Genomic DNA, 14208 nt, shown 5'->3' with positions numbered 1-14208 from the left:
AAGGTCCGTGTGATTCGGCCGGCATTGAAAGCATTTCTTCCCTCTGTCAAGTGAAAGACAGTGGAGGTGTTCACTGACAACCCCACTGTCATGTGGTACTACAACAAGCAGAGCGTGTGGGGCCATGGACCTTTTCTCAAGAGGCTTTACGTCTCTGGACATGGCTGGAACAGCAGGGCATATCCCTGGTGGTTCAACATCTGGCAGGCTCTCTGAACGCCAGAGCAAACAAACTCAGCCAAAATGCCTAGTGGATCACGAATGGGATATCGTTCCAGAGGTGGTGCAAGGTCTCTTTTAGCAGTGGGGGGAGCTCAGTTAGATCTACTAGCCTCCGCAGAGAACACGCAATGTCAGCAGTTTTGCACGTTGGAGTTTCCAAGGCAACAATCACTCAGAGACGCTTTTCATCTCAATTGGAACTCAGGTCTCCTATAGGCCTTTGCCAACCATACCACCTCTGCCCAGAGTTCAGAAGAAGATGCAGAATGACCGAGCCCAAGTAATCCTTGTGGCTCCAGACCGGGCAAGGAGAGTCTGGTATCCCAAGCTGTTGAGCATATCCATTGATCCTCCAATTAGATTGCCCCTTAGGGAGGATCTTCCATTGCAGCAGCGGGGGAGGGTTCTGCACCTAACCTATCCACTCTCCACTTTCATGCGTGGAGATTGAGCAGCAGCAGTTGACAGCTTTTGACCTTTTGCCCGAAGTCTGTAACGTAAACTTGCCAGCCAGGCATCCCTCCACCAAAATGTATAGGCCTGTTGTTGGAAGAAATTTGTGGCATAGTGCACATACAAGTCTGTTGGCCCCTTTTCTGCCCTTTCCTCTGAGGTCCTGTTGTTTATACGTTCTCTGGCACATCGTGTCTGTGCTCTGGGCACAATCAAATGTTACTGGTCTGCCATTTCTGCTTTTTTTGAGGTTGCCTGATCAACCTTCTTATTGTACATCAGTTCCTTAAAGGTTTTACACATATGTTTCCTCCATCCCATTTCATGTTTCCCAAATGGGATCTGAACTTGGTTTTGACATTTCTCATGTGCGCTTCTTTCGAGCCTCTCCACAATTGTTCTCTCAGGCTTTTTACTTTGAAGACAACCTTCCTTGTGGTCATTACATCTGCTCGCAGGGTGAATGAGCTGCAAGCTTTGTCATCCAAGCCTATATACTTTTCTGTCTATCCTGACAAAGTGGTGCTTCATACTAGGGCCTCTTTTCTGCCGGAAGTGGTAACGCCCTTTCATGTAGGCCAATTTATCACTTTGCCAACTTTTTACACTCCCCCCACGCCCTTCTAAGGAAGAGTACCTTGATGGTTCAAAAGAGTTTCGGGTGGATGATCAACTCTTTGTCGGTTAGGTGGGTGCAAAGAAAGGTCGGGCAGTGCAGAAGCGAGCCATCTCCAGATGCGTTATACTCTGTGTAAAGATATGCTATGTACTGGCCAAGAAGAAACCTCCTGAAGGCCTGTGTGCTCATTCTGCCAGAGCCGAAGCTGCAAACCACTGCATTAGCACCCCGAGTTCCAATCCTTGGTATCTGTCAGGCGGCCACATGGGCATCCCTGCACATGTTTAACAAACACTACTGCTTGGACAGCGAGGTCTGGAGGTACAGGCACTTTGTCTGTTCAGTCTTGCAGGGCTTTATAGTATGATCTTGCTTCGCAGACCCACCTCTGGGGACGGTATTACTTGGGTTATCTATTCAAAGGTAAGGAATCTGTAACGAGAAGTCTCTATCAGATGAACAAGTAACTTAGCTTCAGTAACATCTCATCTGGTAGTGACATATTCTAGAAGCTGATTCCTCACCAACCCACGCATCCTACCCACTCTGCAAACTGATTTCTAGGGGCAGGGACTCCCCTTTCAGGGCCCTAGTTTTGACACATCAGTAGCCAGTTTATTTATGGCTCTGCGCTTCTGGCGTTGAAACTCATGAAAAGAAACTGACGGCAGGGTGGCGCCTTTATAGGACCTGGAATGTTGTATCTGGCGCAGACAACGCCGATGATGGACAGGGAGCTGAATGACACCTCCTAGCAGGACAGAGGGGTACTGCTCAGAAAATTCTCTGGATCCAGTCTGACTCCTGGGGGAAATTCAAAGGTAAGGAACCTGCAACTAGAATACGCCTCTCCCAGATACGGCGTTACCAAAGGTAAGTAACTTTTTATACAACCCTTGTTCTCCCAAACCCAACCACTTCTTCTCCACTTCCTGTCTTTCTCTCATATCTTCCTTACATTCTCCTCTTCTTATCACCAGCCGCTTTTCCCACACTTCCTGCTCTTCGTCTTGCTCACATCTTTCTGTTCTTCTCCATCTCCTATTTTTCACATATTCTACAGTTCCTGCTACTCACCCCTTCTACGCCTCCTGCTCTTCTCTTGTTCTCCTATGCCCTACCCTTTTCTCCTCCTAAATTTCTTTCTCCTCTCTAATTCGGCCTTTCCCGCATTCTTCAGCCATTATTCTCCCTTTTCTCTGTACTATTTTTCTTGCTCCCCATGTTTCTCTTCTCATCGTCAGATGATCCTCATCTCATCTTCTGCCTCTTTCTTGGGGCCCTCTTTCTGTTTTTTTGCATCTTTTCTGATCTGCCTTCTCTTTCCTCTGAGCAACTGCACTTAGTGATAAATCAGTAGGCTATGCTAGGGTGCCATGAGACTAACATAAGCAAGGAAATGGGTCTCATCCCCCTGCCTGGAAGTAAAGAAAAAAACTATAATTGGGGCACAGCAGGCCCCTTACAGGACTGTAGCACGGTGACACTGCCCCTGCTGCATCGATACCGTGCCATCAAGACTATCTTTCTGACGTCCTTTCGTCCCCGAGTGGGATTGTCTGTACGTCCCCAGTATATCTTTAATGATAGCAGGCAGCAATAGGCCTGTGAGCGCGCGCATCTCTGGGCTGATGGCTCATCAGCCGCCTGTGGTGCTGAGCTGCCCGTGGCGGCCGTGCTGGGAGGCTTGCACTGACCCTTTTGGAGAAAGTATATGGGGCTCAGCTCATATATGCCATTGCCAAATGCACCTGGAGGGAGGCGGTGTGCCTGGGAGCCACGAGTCCCTCCCTCCCGGCGCGGTGCCCTCTCCCCCAGCCGCCCATTAGCTGCCTCTTTGGATGAGTCTCAGATCAGCCCAAGCTGTCCCCGCACAGGGGAGAGATGCTGGGGGCACAGGGGACCAGGCCGGCCACTCTCCGTCTGTCAAGCGTCTCGCTGCATGGCCTGCCCGAGCTGGAGAAATAAGCGAGCTCTCTACACACGTCTCACATTCTCTAAATTACTTTCATGCCTTTATTTCTGCCTTCGACCTATATTCCCCTCTTAGTGCAACATGTGTTTTGATATAGCTCTCATACAGTGCCCGGGGGTTTTCATGCCACTGATAATGGATTTTTTTTTATTGTTACCTAAATCAGTGGGGCTCATTTTGTCGGCCAGATGTAGCTGCCCGGGTTTGGATCCGTGACGCCAATTTGAACACCGATCTCTCTTTTGAGAAGCCTCAGAACTCACTGAGCTGTCTTGTAAACATGTCTTCTGCAGGCTCTTCCTTATTTTCTTCCCATCTTCTCCTTCTGTATTGCCCAGTTGTGCCACAGAAACTGATCTAACGGATATTCTCAGCTTTACAAACAGTAAGGCCCGTATTTATACTTTTTAGCGCCGCATTTGCGTCATTTTTTTGACGCAAAAAACAGCTCAAACTTACAAAATACAAGTGTATTTTGTAAGTTTGCGCTGATTTTGCGTAAAAAACCGACGCAAATGAGGCGCAAAAAAAAGTGTGAATATGGGCCAAAGGGGGTCATTCTGACCCTGGCGGTCATTGACCGCCAGGGTGAACGACCGCGGGAGCACCGCCAACAGGCTGGCGGTGCTCCCAAGGGCATTCTGACCGCGGCGGTATGGCCGCGGTCAGAAACGGAAAACCGGCGGTCTCCCGCAGGTTTTCCGCTGCCCTGAGGAATCCTCCATGGCGGCACAGCTTGCTGCACCGCCATGGGGATTCTGACCCCCTCACCGCCAGCCTGTTCCTGGCGGTTTTGACCGCCAGGAACAGGATGGCGGTGAGGGGTGTCGTGGGGCCACTGGGGGCCCCTGCAGTGCCCATGCCAATGGCATGGGCACTGCAGGGGCCCCCGTAAGAGGGCCCCTAAAAGATTTTCAGTGTCTGCCATGCAGACACTGAAAATCGCGACGGGTGCTACTGCACCCATCGCACCCTTCCCACTCCGCCGGCTCCATTCGGAGCCGGCTTCCTCGTGGGAAGGGGTTTCCCGCTGGGCTGGCGGGCGGCCTTCTGGCGGTCGCCCGCCAGCCCAGCGGGAAACACAGAATAACCGCGGCGGTCTTCTGACCGCGTAGCGGTATTCTGTTGGGGGAACTTTGGCGGGCGGCCTCCGCCGCCCGCCAAAGTTAGAATCACCCCCACAGTGTTTTAAATGACCGGCCACTGCAAGATACCGAGGCCCATATTTTCACATTTTTTGGTGCCGCAATTGTGTCATTTTTTGATGCACAAGCGGCGCAAACGTACAAAATACAATTATATTTTGTACGTTTTCGCCGCTTTTGCGTCAAAAAATGACGTAAATGCGTCACTGAAAAAGTATAAATATGGGCCTGAGTACCTACATTTCTTTATTTTGAGATGATGAGTACCAGCACTTTTCAGCAAGGCTGCAATACTTATAATGGCGAGTACTGGCACTTCTCAGAGGCAAACAGATACTCTTCAATGCCGGCACTTTTACTTTCCATTCGAGCCCTGCCTGCAGCCTAGTTCCTCTCCATCACTAACCATCTATCACACTCCATCTACCGATGCAAGGACTTTTCCTATCCACGTTTAACTTTCATTTTTTCACGTCTTTCAATTCTCTAAGTTTCGATATTTGGTAAATTCTAGGGGCATTTCAGAGCTCCCTTTCTGAAGGTGCTTTAGGTGACCTACTATTACGCTGGCATAGAATCAGCCCTCCCAAATATCCAAAGATTCTCTCATAGTGTACTCTGTGAACGTTTGAATGCGCTGAGAGAGGAGGAGAAGGCTATATACCAAATTGGCTGTTCACACAACACCCCGCCCTAATTCAAACTTTGTTCTAGTGTTATACCACCACTATATTGCATGCATTATATCGCATGGTATTAATATTGCCTCATTCTAATTACAGCATCATAAGGTAAGTGTACGTAAGGAAATGTGAAGTTATCAATAATAATTGTATACTTACCTTGATAATGTAGTGGTAAGCTATGTGGTGAATGCATATGTATAATCGACAACCTTCCTAGTAGGAGGTGTGCAAAGCTTTTTCAGGTGACCTCTGCATTTTTTTCAGGTGACTTTCACGTTTTTTCTTAGGGAACCTTCGCAAAAACTTCCAAATCTGTACTTTCATAACCCTTTTAATACTTTAAATAAAAAGCGTTCGCACCTTCTCAAAACTATTACAGAAACCATTTTTGCCACCATCATATATTTTTTTATACAGCTGTTTTTATCATATGGTTCCCAGGTGCCAATGCAAAACCCGTTTCGCAGTAAACTTGTGTGACTATGGGGCATCAATTTTCAGTGCCAACAGCCACATTAAATTTACTATCAAGTGCATGGAAAAGACTATGGGGCATATTTAGCGCACCCCTACCGCCACCATATTTAAAATACGGCGCATGATGACACAGGGTAGGGACAATAGCTTCATTTGTTTATGCTATTTGATGTACTCTGCAGGAGAAGCGCCAACATTTTGGCGCTACTCCTGCAGAGTACATAGGGGCCCACTGTATCCAATGGCATGCACCCTTTTAACGCCTGCACTGAGCAGGCGTTAAAAGTGCAGAAAAAGTGACGCAAGGAAATCTGTTAGATTTCCTTGTGCCATTTTAATTCGCCCCCCCCTAATGGGGGAATGCCCCCTTAGCATACATTATGCCTGGTGCAGGCATAATGTAGGGCAAAGGGTTACAAATTGGTGCAATGCATGCATTGCACCACTTTGTAAATATGGCGCTGCATTTTTGGCCTTCTAAAGCCACCTTGGCATAAAAAGATTACACTAATGTGGTGTTAGAATGGAGCTAGGGGCTCTTAAATATGCCCTAATGTTTCTGCGTAGAGAAACGAAATGTGAGCAACTCCACAAATAATATAAAAGCCAATAATTGGGAACTCTGCAAATCTTCACTGTAAGAAAATGCCTCCTTTTGCACACCCCATGTTTTTTGACTGATGCAGGATAATCAACTCTGTAAGTGCACTGAGTAAGCTAAACATGCCTCAGTGCCAATGCTCTCACCCTGTAAAAGGTATATGTTGAATTGGCTCACCCACAACTGGCATAACTTAACTTACTTATAAGTCCTCAGCAGCCACATCTCCGCACACCTGAGACACCTGCATTGGCTCCCAGTCAGCAAAAGGATCACCTTCCGACTTCTCACCCACACACACAAAGCCCTCCACGACAAGGGACCGGAATACCTCAACAGACGCCTCAGCTTCTACGTCCCCACCCGCCTCCTCCGCTCCTCTGGCCTCGCACTCGCTGCTGTCCCCCGCATCCGCCGCTCCACGGCGGGTGGGAGATCTTTCTCCTTCCTGGCGGCCAAGACCTGGAACTCCCTCCCCACCAGCCTCAGGACCACCCAGGACCACTCCGCTTTCCGGAGACTCTTAAAGACCTGGCTGTTCGAGCAGCGATAACCCCCCCTTTTCCCCTAGCGCCTTGAGACCCGCAAGGGTGAGTAGCGCGCTTTATAAATGTTAATGATTTGATTTGAGTATATGCTACCAGGGTTGCACAGGACCTGTAATTTAAAGTGTCCCTCATGGACGGTAACCCTTATTGTGCCACCACAAGTGTGAAAAAGCAAAGCATGACACCCAGACTAACATTACCGGGTGGAAGGAGCAGTTTTTTAACTGTTAACTCAACTTTGCACGCTCAAACTGATGGCAAAATGTTTGTACAAATGGCAACTATAGAAAGTTGCCACTTTATTGCCCAAAAGTTTCCACTAACTGTTAAAAGTTGCACACAAATTGCTGTCCACAAGACAGTCTTTTGCCCTCCTGGAGAGAGGTGCAAATAACTCTCAGCAATGAAAGCAATGGATCTGCCAAGGCAGAAGGTGTGATCAATGCCTGGCAAGACGACTAAATAGGGTTTGAACCCAAAAGGCGAGCTTCAAAGGGGAAGCCACTTTTGAAGGGCAAATGGTAGTCACAAATGAGAGTGGCTGCTCTTTTGTTCTAGCAGACAGGCTTTCATCTCCAACAGAAAAGGAGAAGCTATTGCCAAACCATTGTTTCCATGGATATGTAGCCTTCGGCAGCCACAGCTCTGGAACAGGGAGCTCCACACACCAAGAGAATGGTTCTGCCATGATGGGAGTGGCCAGAAAGGTGGCGTCTGGGCAAGCCAAATGTCACACTTTGCTGGAAGTTTTCACTAGGTAGGAGGAGACCTGGTGGGCCACTGGCTAGCAGTCATCACATCCTTGAGGGCAAGAAAATGGCACCCATGGCATTGCTATTCCCTGGACTCTGCAAAGAGAGCCTGCACCAAAGACTGGGTGCACCTGATGCACCTTGGGATAACAAAGAAAGCACTGCATCTGTGGTGACCCATCAAGGAAAAGTCATCCTGAGTTCCAGATAGAGAAGGTGACTACAAGAGTCAGTTGGCTGACTCACTGTTACAGTGTCATGGCCATAAAAGCTGAAGAAGCCTACCTGTGAGAGTTGGTAGCTAGGAACGCCTGATCACCACTGACCTCTGAAGAGTACCATAGAGACTGAGTGCCAGCCTGCAAAAGTTTAAGCTGAGTCTTCTGAACCAAGAAGAGTCATTAGAGTGCAGTTTGGTCACCCAGCAAGGAAGTTGCTGTGGGTTTCTCTGTAACAGTAGACCAGTGACAACTGATTTTTGGAGGACTTCATCCAGACTTCAAAGCACACTGACCTCCTATCTCCAAAGTCACCCCTCCATGTGTGTGAACTGAGGGGTGGCCACAGAAAGACCTCCAATACCAGCTCAGCATCCTCAGCATTTTTTGAGTATCTTCAGAATACTGCATCCCTAGCATCAGGACCACTCTATTGATTCCTATGGAGGTTGTCCATAGACTCTGGATTTGGATTGGAGACTGCTTTAACTGTGAGGTAACTGTTCAACTTATTGGTCCCTATGACTCGCTCCTTGCCAGAGGTTGTCGCCACAAGAGTGTCCATATAGCCCTTTTGAAGTTACTTGTTATGGCTACCCCTAAACTGCGAGCTGCTGTAAATTATAGTGATTTATTACACGAAGTGAAAAGCTGTGGTTTCTTGTTTCTTTAAAAAATCATATCTCTAGAATCCTCTTGTGAATTTTTGTTGTTAAGATGTCTGTTAAAAGATAAAAAATACAACGTAATTTTTATAACTTGGTGTCAGAATTTTATTGTGTTGCATGTTCTTCTTAATCAGCCATTTTTTGTACTTCTCAATGCTTTCCACTTGTGTTTTTTAATAAAGCTTGACTGCTCTGTGTCACAGCTACCCAGGACTGAGCTAATGTTTACAAACAAACATGACTGGACAAGATACAGAGTTGCACATTTATTACATGGTGAGGTCGAACAACCACACCATATATTAAACCACTTTCCTCACATTCATTCCTGTAATAGAAATTTTGAATTCCCCTTCTATTGCCTGGAAGATGTGCTAGGAGACACTGCAGCCAGTTGAGTACCATCCTTCTGTAGAGAGTGACTTAAACTGCCTAATCAAACACCAACAGATGGATGTCTACTCAGGACCAGGTGTGAAAATACAGGGGATACAAATTTAATCAGTTCCACCAAAGAGTCAACAGCCTTATACCTACACAATTCTTCACCACCCATCAAGAATGGTCCTATAGTCATTCTGTAAGATTTAACCAGAGAGAAAATGCAGCTCTGATACTATATTATCTCTCAAATGAACAGTGATCACAGAGGCCACCATGAGTTAAGGAGAAACTGACTACTGAAGTGCTCAGTGAAATGGTTAACACAAGTTGAACAAAAAGAGAAACTTCAATCTAGAACATCAGGGTGATTTCAGCGGTGTGTTCACTGCCCAAACGCACTAGGAGATAAGTTAATTATCCTTGGTAACATTACTTCTGATTGATACGTAATTTTCCTGCCAATTCCTCACCTTATGAAAAATCCTTCTATATATGACTCCCCAGTACTTCGAGGTGGAACGAGCTTCTCAGAATGTGACATCACCAGTGTTTACAGTGCAAAATTACATGCTAGTCATCACTTCCTGAAATGTTCCCATACCATAAAAGAGAGGACCCAAGAGAGCCACGATAGCAGTAAATATAGCACATAGCGTGTGCATTCCCTGTATCTTTTTATTCAAGGCACTGACCCACAGGGGGAGTAAGGGTAATGAGGAATCTGAGGGGTAATTTTTTATCCACCGGAAATATCATTACTGAAGGTAAGTAAATTTTTCTTCTGATGGATACATCTTCTCACATATTCCTCACTTCATGAATTAACTCAAAGCAGTATCCTTCTGGGAAGTGGGACTGAGTAGTTTCAGTTAACCAAAGAAGTCATGCAACACAAGTTGGGTGAAGTACCCATCACTGTGTGTCTGTGAGGTGAGCCAGTATTGCTTTGCAAAAGTATGTAAGGATGACCACATTGCTGCTTGACAGATATTGGCAACCTAGATGCCCCTGGAAAGAGCCGTATAAGAGGTCATTGCCTGGTGGAATGAGCACAATTGCCCTTCGGATGGTCTTTCTCATCCAGGGCATTACAGGTTCTAATACAGAGGATAACTCAAAGCACAATATTGTGCTTGGTCACTGCCTTGCCCCTTTTTAGCTAGAGCAAAGCCCATAAAGAGCTGATCGTCAACTCTGTTCTGTAGGATGCAGTCAATTTAGTATGACTCCCCACCTCTGGAGTCATGCCTATGCAGAAGTTATCCTTGTATGGCAGAGGAGGATAAAGGACAGTTAGAAGGGTGAAAGACTGCCCATATGAAATGCACACGCCACCTTGGGAAAGAAGGATTGACATGTGTGAAGAGCCAAGATATCTGGTTAGAAAATGTGAATGGTGGACAATCCCAGAGGCCCTGAATTTCTCCGACTTGATGAAGAAAAGTATTTGCCACCAACAAAACTGGTTTCATAGTAAGACATCTAACTGGGTAACTGTACATTGGATCAAATCGAGATTTTATCAAGAAGGTCAATACAAGAATCACAGCCTGTCGCAGAACGATAAATGGAGTGGGGGAAGGTGCAGGGAAACAAAGCAAATCTTTAAAAAAAAAGCACCAAAAGTAGAAATTTAAACAGGCAAGTTTGATCAGGAAGATACAGACACGGAAACAGTGCTGCCAGGCAGTCTTCAAGTGTAGCCACCACCAGACCCTGATGAACAAGGGGCTGTAAAAATCTTAGGATGTTGGACAGGCAAGACTTAGAAGGATTAATGCTTTCTGACTCACACCATTGGACAAACTTGGTACAGGGTGCTACGCAGATTGACTTGCTGCAGGCTTCTTGGCTGCCATGATGATATCTGTGACCTTATCAGGAAGGCAAAAGGATGCTACCTGGCACTGCCCAATCTCCACACATGCAGCTGTAACATCTGGGGTTTTAGGGTGGAAAACATGACCATCACACTGTGTGAGAAAGTCTGCTCTGTAAGGGAGGGAAATAGGCAGATGAGCACTGAGTGCTAGTAGGTCAGAGTATCACATCCTTTTTGACAAGTCTGGGGTGATTAGAATGAGTTCTGCTAGATCCTCCTGCACATCCTGCAGAACTGTGGACAGAAGCGGGAAAGGTGGGAAAGCATACCACAGGCCCAAGAGCAGCTAAACCATTCTCCATGCCCTTCCTCTTGGCCGTGGTACTGCAACTGCCTCTGTATGACTGCCACACTCCGTTGCTTTCCCTGCCACATTCCCTCCCCTGTTCTCCATGTGCATGCAGCTTCCTCCCTGTTCCTTTTGCTAAGACTGCCCTGTAGTGAATCCTATTCAGTTTTTATTGGGACTCAGGTGATTAGCTTAGTCTTTGGCTTACAGGCCTGTGCCCTCATCACCTAGGGACTTTAAACCTACTTAGCATGCTCTGTTTTAGTTCATTTTTTATTATTTCTTTTAATATGGCTGCCATTGTTTATAGTTATAAAAATGTTTTGATTTGTATTATCAGTGCCACTCTGTGAAGGAATCACTATCAGCATCATAATCAAGTGATGTACCTAAGTATTTACATCATGTCCCTTTCTCACTTACATGTGACAGGAGCATAATTTACACTTGTTGGGGATTGTTTACATAATTGCCACCACAAGTCTGCCTCCTTATCAATTGTTTGGGAACATACCTGCATCAGGTATGTTCCCAAACAATTGAACAGGTCCTACATGATCTGTATAAATACATCTCACACAGACAAGGTTATCAGAGGGATTCCTTCCGGATGCCGTCTATGCTGCATGTCACCTCAGTGCAGAAATCAGCATTTGTGTCACCACGAAGCCTGACCTCTAGACCTCATTCCAAGGTAACAAGGGTTGGGAGGGTACTTCTCATGGACATGGTACTGGCAGATTATGTTTATCATACCTAGCTCTCATTAAATTAGGAATTAGGTTCTCTATGCTAGGGATTTTACACTTCATGTTTATCCAAGATGATGTGGGTCTTTATTATTCATGACCCTCCTCTTCACAATTATGCTTCTTTTACTGTTCATTATCCTAATCATTGCAGCTTCTGCAGTTTATCATAGATTACAGTCCTTTCAATAAACATATTGAAACTCTACTGCATCTCCTTTATTGCCTGTGTGTGACTGAGACTTGTTGCTAACATGAGAAAAGGGTAACTTCCGTTCCACCACGACTCCTCGATGATGTTGCAATCTTCAGTCCATATGTAAGGCTGCCAGAAATCACCTTTTACTGTTTGGGTTTTTGTGAGGTACTGATTGTGAGCCGGGAGGGTTGGACTGACAGTCACAACTTGTTGTAGAAGTAACTCAGTTGCCTACAAACAAAAGTGCTGTCTCCCCTAAACCAGCTGTCTCGCCTAAGAGCAAGAGTCCAACTACGACAGCCCCTTCCCCCTCTTCACTACCTCTTTGTTCTCTGTGTGCATGCCACTGTCCACTTCCTCCCAGGACTGTTGTTCTGCCACTGGTTTGTGCTGCTACTGCCCTCTGTTGCTACCCATGCCCCTCCCTACCCTCATTCTTTGTATGTGTACCCCTGCCTAGCTCTCCATGGTCCAATGTGCTGCCACTGCCTCTCCTCTTTGCCCCTCAATCTCCATGCGCATGCCCCTTCCACCTCCCTCCATGGGCCTTTGTGCTGCCACTGCCCACGTGCTGACACTTCCCTCTGTTGCTGCCCCTTTCTCCCTGCTCCTCCCCCAACCACCTCATTCTGTTTGTGGGTGCCCTGCTCCTTCCCTCCTTGGTTTCTTGTACTGCCACTGCCCTTCTTTGATGCCCCTCTCTCCCTTGTCTGCTGTACTTCCACTGCCATCTGTTTTTGCCTCTGCCCCAACCTCTGTCCCTCAATTCTTCATGTGCATGAACCTGCACCCTCCCTCCCTGGTCAGGTGTGCTGCCACTGCCCTCCGTTGCTACCCTTGCACCCCTGCACCCACGTTCTCCATGTGCATGCCCCTACCCTGTCCCTGCCTGGACCAGTGTGCTGTCACTTCCCTCTGTTGCTGCCCTTGCATCCACATTCTCCATGTGCATGCCGCTGTCCCCTCTCTTCCTGGTCTGTGCTGCCATTACCCCTGTGCTGCCACAGCTCTCTGTTGCTGACCTGCCTCCCTCTTGCCTGCCCCCCATTCTGTGTGCGTATGCTCCTGCCACCTCCTTCCATAGTCCGCTGTGCTTCCATTGTCCTCTGTTGCTGCCACTTTCCCTCCTCTTCTCCCCTGCCCACCCGATTGTCAGTGTGCATGCTCCTACCTTCTGAGGCCACTTCCCGTTACCAGGCCAGAGACAGGAAGCTCATAAGGAGAGCAAAGGATGCCATTCCTCCAGCTATGCACTGATGATCGTGAACTCCATCCCTATCCAGATCCAGAAGAAACTATCCCTCACAGCTGGCAAGGTTTCAGATTGCTATGTGTGACATTTTCATAATTGAATTGTAATTATGAGTGACATTTCAACGACCATGAGTGACACTTTCGGGACTATCTCCTGATGTCACAAATGAGGTACTGCTTATGCTACATAAAAAAATTATTTAAATGAAACATAGCTGCCAAGTTTTGATTTTACGACTGTGTGACCTTTCTAGGTTTTCAGAGCGATTATGTGCGACATTTCAATCACTTATGTGTAACACTTTGAGTGACACTTTATCGAGAGTAGCCCAAATCAGTTATGTTTACATTAGTAGCTGAATTTCACAAGAGACACTTTGTGTACATTAATGCTCATTCCAGTCACTGTTTACCAGCTGCATACCAGGCTACACGTTTCGGCGACCTTCCAGAAAATCTGACAGATCGGGTTTGCTTTAATTACGTTACAGGTTTTATCTTTTCATGCTGGGATAGCATAGGATCATCCACACACTGCGTTGGTGGTTTCATGTAAAAGAAACTTGTGCTCAGTACTTTATTTTTATACGGAATTCCACTTGGAAACAAGTCCACTGAAGGAGTCTCGGGCTACACAGCACATATGAGCGGGTACATTCACTATAACATTATCACACCCCATGATTTGTTGTCTTGACCCCAGCATCACTTTCACTTCAGCAAGAAACTCCAGAGTGGGCGCTCTGTATGAGGCAGCGCGTATCAAGATGGACTTGGTCGTCTAAAATTCCTTTGAGATCTGGTGGCCAGCCCTGGATGAGGTCAGGAACTGGTCTCTCCCACCCCTGCTGGAGATGGGAAGAAGTGCACATGATCGAGTGCTGAAAACACAAATTCCATTGCTACAAGGAGGAGGAGTGACCAGCTGCTACAGGGCAGCATTGGAGAAGGGCCACCTGTCACCTCTAATTGGCTGTGTTGATCAGCAATGTGTCACTGAATAAATAGAGGACGAGAGCGAACAGGGTGATGGCATTTGTTGCACCTTTCTGCACTTGCACTTAAGGACACAGATCTACATACAGCC

The 14208-nt window shown here is 46.8% G+C and overlaps 1 protein-coding gene across 1 annotated transcript in view; it reads left to right on the top strand.

Moving 5' to 3' along the window:
- Nucleotides 1-14208, top strand: part of GRM2 (glutamate metabotropic receptor 2) — a 438947-nt gene that overhangs the window by 260812 nt on the left and 163927 nt on the right. The gene's annotated exons all lie outside the window — the stretch shown is intronic.

This window comes from Pleurodeles waltl, chromosome 9 (assembly GCF_031143425.1).
Source record: "Pleurodeles waltl isolate 20211129_DDA chromosome 9, aPleWal1.hap1.20221129, whole genome shotgun sequence".
Lineage (NCBI taxonomy): Eukaryota > Metazoa > Chordata > Amphibia > Caudata > Salamandridae > Pleurodeles > Pleurodeles waltl.
This window is presented reverse-complemented; position numbering and strand designations above follow the sequence as displayed.